This window comes from Grampus griseus (genome assembly GCF_964374135.1).
Source record: "Grampus griseus genome assembly, chromosome: 20".
In the NCBI taxonomy this organism is placed as follows: Eukaryota; Metazoa; Chordata; class Mammalia; order Artiodactyla; family Delphinidae; genus Grampus; species Grampus griseus.
In genome coordinates this window covers 1,722,151-1,729,784 of record NC_139014.1, presented here as the reverse complement: position 1 = coordinate 1,729,784, position 7,634 = coordinate 1,722,151, and positions in this window count along the sequence as shown.

Below are 7,634 nucleotides of genomic sequence, written 5' to 3'. Positions count from 1 at the left end.
TCTTAACCCTCTGGGGCCAGGAGCCTGTTTTTCTGTATCCGGTGTTCCCCTCAGGGCAAACCACCAGGGTGGCCGCAGTGCCGCAGTGGCTGACGACTTGGCCGCGGGCACCATTCTTTGCTTGCTGAAATGGCCGGCCACTTTTTTTTGTCTGAAATACTAATTACCTGGAGTTAGGTGTAGGGGGCTCAGTCCCACAACACCACCCCCACTTCAGACACCAGTCCCAGGCTCAGGTCGCCAGTACTTCTGATCAACTGGCCGTAAACTGGGGGCTTCCACATGCCCGCCCCCCACCCCACCCACCAAGTTTAGATATTTCATTAAACGACTCACGGAACTCAGGGAAGTGCTTTACTTACTGCTACCGGTTTATTGTAAATGACAGCGTTCTGTAATAGGCAAATGGAAGAGAGGCATAGAGCAAGATATGGGGGTGAGGTAATGCTTGGAGCCTCCATGCTGTCTCCGGGCAAGTCACCTGCTGGTACCTTGATGTGCTCACCAACCCAGAAGCACTCTGAACCCTGTCGTTTAGGAGTTTTTATGGAGGTTTCATTATGTAGACACGATCGATTGAATCATTGGCCGTCGGTGATTAGCTCAATCTCCATCCCTCTTCCCTCCCTACGGTTTAGGGGTCTGGGCTGGAAGTTTCAATCCTCTAATCAGGCCTCTTTCTTTCTGGTGACCACCAAGGGCTTCCAGGCACCAGCCACCTCATCAGCATACAAGAGACACTCGTGTTACCCTGAGATTCCAAGGGGCTCAGAGCTGTGTGCCAGGAACCTGGGCAAAGGCCAAATATTTATTTTTATTATATCACAACGTGAGTGACTGGCCAGTGATTTTTCCTTCTTGTAAGATTCTAGTCCAATTTTCTATCAGGGTTATGTTGGCCACATAGAGTTGGGAAGTATACTCTGTTTTTCTGTTCTCGGGAAGAGTTTGTGCAAGATTTGTGTTATTTAAATATTTGTGAGAACTAACTGGTGAAGCCATGTACGCTTGGAGTTTTCTTTGTGGGAAGTTCTTCAATAACTTCAATTTATTTATTAGATATTAGATATTAAAATGTTCACTTTCTTCAGTGGGCTTTGGAAAGCTGGATTTTTCAAGAAAATTTTCCATTTCGTCTGAAATTTCAAAATTTTAGTGTGAAGTTTAAAAAATAATATGTTTATTAATCCTTTTGATGTCTGTAGGCTCTGTAGGGACATTCTTTTTCATTTCTAATATTGGGAATTTGTTTTGTTTTTGTAGGACAGTATTGTTAGTTTACCATTTAACGATATTTTCAAAGAGCCAGCTTTTGATTTTGTTGATTTTCCCCGTTGTATATTTGTGTTCTACTTCACTGTTTATCATCTTTCTCATTTACTTCCTTCTATTTTCCTTATATTTAATTTGCTGTTCTTTTAATACATTCTTGAAATAGAAGAATAAATCACTGATGTCCAGCCTACCATTTTTCTAACGTGTACATTTTTTTTGGATGTCTTTCTTCCAATGAATTCTTTTTTTTTTTTTTTTAAATATTTATTTGGTCGCACCAGGTGTTAGTTGCGGCTCTTGGGCTCCTTAGTCGTGCCATGTGAACTCTTAGTTGCGGCATGCATGTGAGATCTAGTTTCCTGACCAGGGGTGGAACCTGGGCCCCCTACATTGGGAGTGTGGAGTCTTATCCACTGCGCCACCAGGGAAGTCCCTCTAATGTGTACATTTTTAAGGTTATAAGTTTCTCTCTGTGCCCTGCATTAGCTGAATCCTGTGAGTTTTTATATAAGTTATGTCTTTATTATCATTCAATTAAAAATATTTTCTAATATCTGGGGGTTTTCTTTAGTTTATGAATTATTTAGGAATATATTTTAAAATTTCCAGACAATGCATATAATCTTTTTATTACTGATTTCTAAGCTTAATTCCACTGTGGTCAAATAACATTCTCTGAATGCTTTCAATGTTTTGAAATTGGTTGAGGCTTTCTTTATAATTCACTATACGGTCAATTCTGGTATATGTTTCACTTACACTTAAAAATGTAAATTCTGTCATTGTTGAGTACAGAATTCTACATATAGCCACCAGGTCAAGTTTGTTAATTGTGTGTTTTATCTTCTATATCCTGATTGGTCTTTTATCTGCTGGTTGTATAAGCTATTGAGGAAAGTGTGTTAGTTTTTCGCTATGATTGTGGATTTGTCTCTTCTTCGTTTAATTTTTGCTGTATGTATTTTGAAGTTATGTCATTGAATATGTACAGATTTGTGACTTGTTATCTTCTTGTTGGATTGACCCATTATGATATTTCTTTAGTTCTAGTAATGCTTCTTGCCTTAAAGTCTTATTTGATACTGGTATAGATACACTTGATTTCTTTTTGCTAGGGTTTGTGTATTCTATCTTTTCCCGTCCTTCTACTTTAATCATTCTGTCTCTGTATATTTAAAGTGTCTCTCCTAGAAGTTACATGTTTTCTTTTTCTTTATCCCATCTGACAATCTTAGTCTTTTTCTTGTATTATTTAGTCCATTTACATATAAAGTAACTGCTGATATAGTTGGATTTATTCCTACTTTCTATTTTTTTTTCTATTTGGCTAATCTGTTTTATGTTCCATTTTTCTTTTTTCTTGCCTTCTTGTGGATTAATACAATATTATCTCTTACTCTATTCCCCACCCCAAACTTGTAGGTTATATGTTCTGTTATTATATATTATTTTCTTTTAGTTGTTATCCTAGAGATTAGACAATATGTAATCTTGTCTTATTTCTGTCTAATACAATTTATTACTTTTACCAGTTTCCCAGTACTGCTAGAACCTTAGACAACTTTACCTTTCCTAAAAGTTTCTCCCTTTCCTCTTTTTGTGTTGTTTCATACATTTTTAGTTCTACACATAAATTTAACTCCACAAGACATGATAATTGTTGGGTTGACATTTAATATTTATTACTAATTCCCCATATTTTTATCCTTTCTGGTATTTTTCATTCCTTCCTGCATTTCCATGTTTCTGACTAGGATGATTCTTTTTTTTTTTTTTTTTTAATGATTTTATTTATTTTTGGCTGTGTTGGGTCTTCGTTGCTACGCGCGGACTTTCTCTAGTTGCGGTGAACGGGGGCTACTCTTCGTTGTGGTGCACGGGCTTCTCATTGTGGTGGCTTCTCTTGTTGCGGAGCAGGGGCTCTAGGCGCGCAGGCTCAGTAGTTGCAGCATGCAGGCTCAATAGTTGTGGCACATGGGCTTAGTTGCTCCACAGCATGTGGGATCTTCCCGGACCAGGGATCGAACCTGTGTCCCCTGCGTCGGTAGGCAGATTCTTAACCACTGTGCCAGCAGGGAAGTCCCAAGGATGATTCATTTTCATTCTGCATACCTATTGACAATGAATTCTCTCTTGCCTGTTGTGACCAGGAAATTATTTTTAAAATCTTTGCTGGTTGTTCTATGAAATTAATTAGCAGAAAAATTATATTTGGCCTTTCTCTTATGCCCCTTCCCTATTCAGACCGTTCTCAATCATAAAATTGGGGAACACTGTAATGCCTCTTATGGGGTGAAGGTCAAGGGCCTGAAAAACATCAATTGAGAATATATCAACAGATTGAAGGTGAGGGAGATCTCAGTAAAACGCATTTTGATTAGCATGTTATATGTACGTATATTTTAATCGAAATATAATATTCACTTAGAAAAGACAACGTATACAGATCTTTCGAACATGTTTTCACAACCATGATTTTCACGGACAGAATGTGGTGCATATACTTTAAATCATTAAATTCTGTTTAAAGAAGCAGAATTTTGCATCGCAGGCACACGTTACTCACTGTTCAAGCAGATGGCTTCCTGAAGAAACCTGTGTGACTTTGCACTATGTGGCCCTCTCCACCAGACCTCCCTGACTGCCCCAGCTGTGACCTTGCTTCTTGTCAAGGTGCCCTCCACAATCCAGTTCACCTGTGCTTCAGGCAGACAGAGACAGGGTCTCCCAAGCAAACTTCTGGCTTCCTCTGCCCCCAGGGAGGAAAGTCTCTGTGTGACCACTCAGTAGCCTATCTTTCTGCCCCAGGTGCAACTTCACGGAGGTCCAGCTGGATGGCGGCTGTAAACAGAAAAGATTGAACCAAGTCAGTTGCATTGTACTCCAGCTCGAGAAAGAATATGGGGCGAGCATCTCTGAAAGAGATGTTCAAAGAGATAAAATGGTTTATCTTGTCTCTAGCACCATGGATGAGAGTGCTTTTACCCAGGAAAAGGAAGATCTAGCTAACCTGACAGGTACATCTGTAGGGTGAAGACACCCAATGCCATTAAACTTGGGTATCATTCTGGTTCTGATTCCATGCCATGTGTCTCCTGTGTGATATACCCATAGTATATGAATCTGGACTCCCATGTAGATCTTCTTTCAAGAAGGAACACACTGTTGGTGAATAAAGTTTGCCAGCTGCCTGATAGTTACATTTTTCACTAGAAAGGAATTACCTTACACTCCGGGTTTATACATTGGTCCCTTCTGAGTTTGGTTAGCATTAGTGTGTCCTCTGGAGCCTGGTTATCTCTGTGCGAACCGTGTAGGTTTCTGGCCCAACAGGATGGAGGACCAGACACTGGAACAAGGACACTGTAATGTCTTGTTACTGTCACCCTTAGGCAGGTCCTGCTTGAAACTGCAGGTTTAGTAACATACTAAACTTCCAAGTCACTTCAAAGCTCCCCTTGATAGAGGTTTGCATCAAACACATGAATCAGCAGCTCAGTCATCGTGAATAAAGCTGAAGACAGTCCCTGTACTCAATTTTCTTCTATAATGTTAGGGGACGTTTCGCGTGAACGTCACTTCATATATACATACAACATACTTAAGCGTTTCTTAGCTGCATTCTATTTATAGCAGGAAATGTTAATCATGTTTTACTAAAGTAGGTCCTTCAACAAATGTCCAAGGTTTGTCATTCAGAAGCCCTGAATTGTAGAATTTCCACTTGGAACGATCTGTGTTTTTCAAAGTAATTATTCCTATTGCTTTATGAGTAATATGCTGACAATACGCTGATAATACCGGCGCAGTGATGTTAAGATGTTATTTACTGTCCATGATGCACGAAGGAGGAAGGGTGAGGAAGGTTCACTTCCTTTTCCAAATGTTAACAGCTTGTAGTACTTCATTATTTATGGACCAATTTCTCCAATGTCTGTAAAACTGAAACTATCCTTACTGAAATCCAGTCAGGTGATTTTCAAAAAGTTCTGAAATGTCTTTTGAGAAGTGAGAGTGACTGTTGCACAGGTCTGTGCTCACGCGAATGATTTATGTCAGCGTCTCCCAAAAATGTGTTCTGGTCAAAACCGCGTTGGGGAGATATTAATAGGGTGTTACTCAAGTTTCTGTGGTCAAATGCTGGAGAAACGCCCGCCTAAACAGAGTTAGGTGAGTTCCATTACTGCAAAGCTTCTCAGAACAATTTAATATTCTGTCAGTAACTGTGGCAAGAGACCGCAGTTCAAATCCCAAACTTGTCCATCTTTTATTTTCCCCTCAGGAACACACTGCGGTGAAAGTTTCTTTCTATGAAACATTCCCCCAACACGATCTTAGTGTCAGAGAAGGTAAATCCGGTTCACTAAAGAACATATGCCACAGTACAGTCACACGCAGTAGGACAGGATTACACACAGTAGGACAGGATCACATATGGTAGGACAGGATCACACAGTAGGATGGGATCCCACCCAGTAGGACAGGATCACACACAGTAGCATAAGATGATACGTAGTAGGACAGGATCCCCCCTTGCAGGACAGGATCCCACAGTAGAACAGGATGGCCGATACCATCCTCACTTTAAAATCGAGGACACTGAAGTCAAAAAGTCTAGGCAGTCAGCACCTGTAACGAGCGCGGTCCCGAAGAGGAAGAACCGCGGCCCGTGCTCCGCAGGGGTCTAATCGCCAGGCCCACTTCCGGGCGAGAGCTCGGTTCGGAGCCTCACCCACCCCGCCCCCCGCCCGGGGGAGGCCGTGCCGACCTTCCGGGCCGCCTTGTCCCCCGGCGCCCCGCTCCTTCCAGGGCGCAGGGCCAAGTCGTGCGCCCCAAGTCCTCCCCCCGCATCTGCACACGACGAAACACGAAGACACACTTCTTTGTTTTAGCTACTGGACTGTTTTTCACACAGGCAGCCGGTCGTTCTCTCAGATACCCCAAGACAAGCCTAAATCACGTATTTTTAGGGCGGGTTTCACCACGGCTCGAGGAGTTAAAACAAGGAAACAAGTCCACATCGCTGGGGGTTCGAGGGGCCGACCCCGATCCCCCACTTCGGGGAAGGGGCCCCAAACTTCCGGGGTCCGCGCCCCCCACCAACTCCCCGTTGGAAACCCACCCCCAGCTGGCACCCGGGCCCGGAGGGGCGGGGCCGGGAATGGCCGCCGGCGGAAGTCCGCCTCCGGGAGCCTGCGCTTCCTCCCTAGGACTTTGGAGGTATTCGCGCCTCTATGGTCTGGGCCGGGCCCGGCCCCTCTGCGGGAAGGGAGGGGGCGCTGGGGACCGCGGAACCCTTGCCTGACCTTTCGTGTCTGTGCGCACCTGGAAGCACTGCTAGCAGAGCGGCGGAAATTCCCCTTATCACGATGTTTAAAAATGGAGATGCAGGAACACAGTAGGGTACCCCCAAACTCCCCATCAGTTTTCTAGCCGGTTTTTTAACCAGTGCAGGCGCACATCCGTTTTTTAATGACGTGAAGTCTAGCTTTTATGCAATCACACAGCTGAAATGACGCTAAATAATTTTTTTAAAAAAAGGTTTTACACTGAAGTGCCTTTTGAACGTGAACCCCAGCCTGGGTGCTGGACCTGCGGCTCTTGTTTTCTTCTCCCAAACGCAGCCCTCTTCACCTCTAAAACGGCAGGGATGAACGGGCACACCTGTCCTTCCCTCCCACCGGGGCCCCTTCTGGCTCACCTGTGGATTCAGAGGGTCACCTTAACAACTTTGAGATAGTACCCTCTTATTTGGATTTTCTGGTCTAAAAAGGGAAAACTATGCACGTACAAATACAGAATCTAGGAAAAATTAGAATTGTCTACGTATAAGAAACTTAATAACACAAACAAGGGCGTGGTGAAATTAGTTCATTCTGGGCAAACAGAATGTAAATATGCAATCCTGCTGAAAAACTGCTTGGCGCTCTGTGTCAGAAGCCATTGAAGAAGTAAGTTCAGACTCTGACACGTGAGATAACCATCTGTGGAAAACTCATCCCAGGCCAACAATCCGAGAGAGAGGAAAAGCTGCATTTCTGAAGTGACTCTACCATGGACAGCTGTTGATTTTGCTTGCCCAGCACCCAGTTTTCTCTGTTTCTGGTTTAACACCATGAGTTTTCTGTGGGAAACCAGCTAGCTCTCAGTGCACGACTGAGGCGGGCACAGGACGCAGTTCCTGGCCGATCCGAGGACCCTGGCATCGCATGGAGGTGAGGTGTGAAGTCAGAGGCCAGGCTGCCTGGGTCCCAGTCCTGGCTCTGCTCTTAATAGGGGCAAAAACTTCAGCTTGTTATTTTTTCTCTTTACTCATTTAAAAATTTTTTTTTTAATTTTATATTGGAGTAGAGTTGACT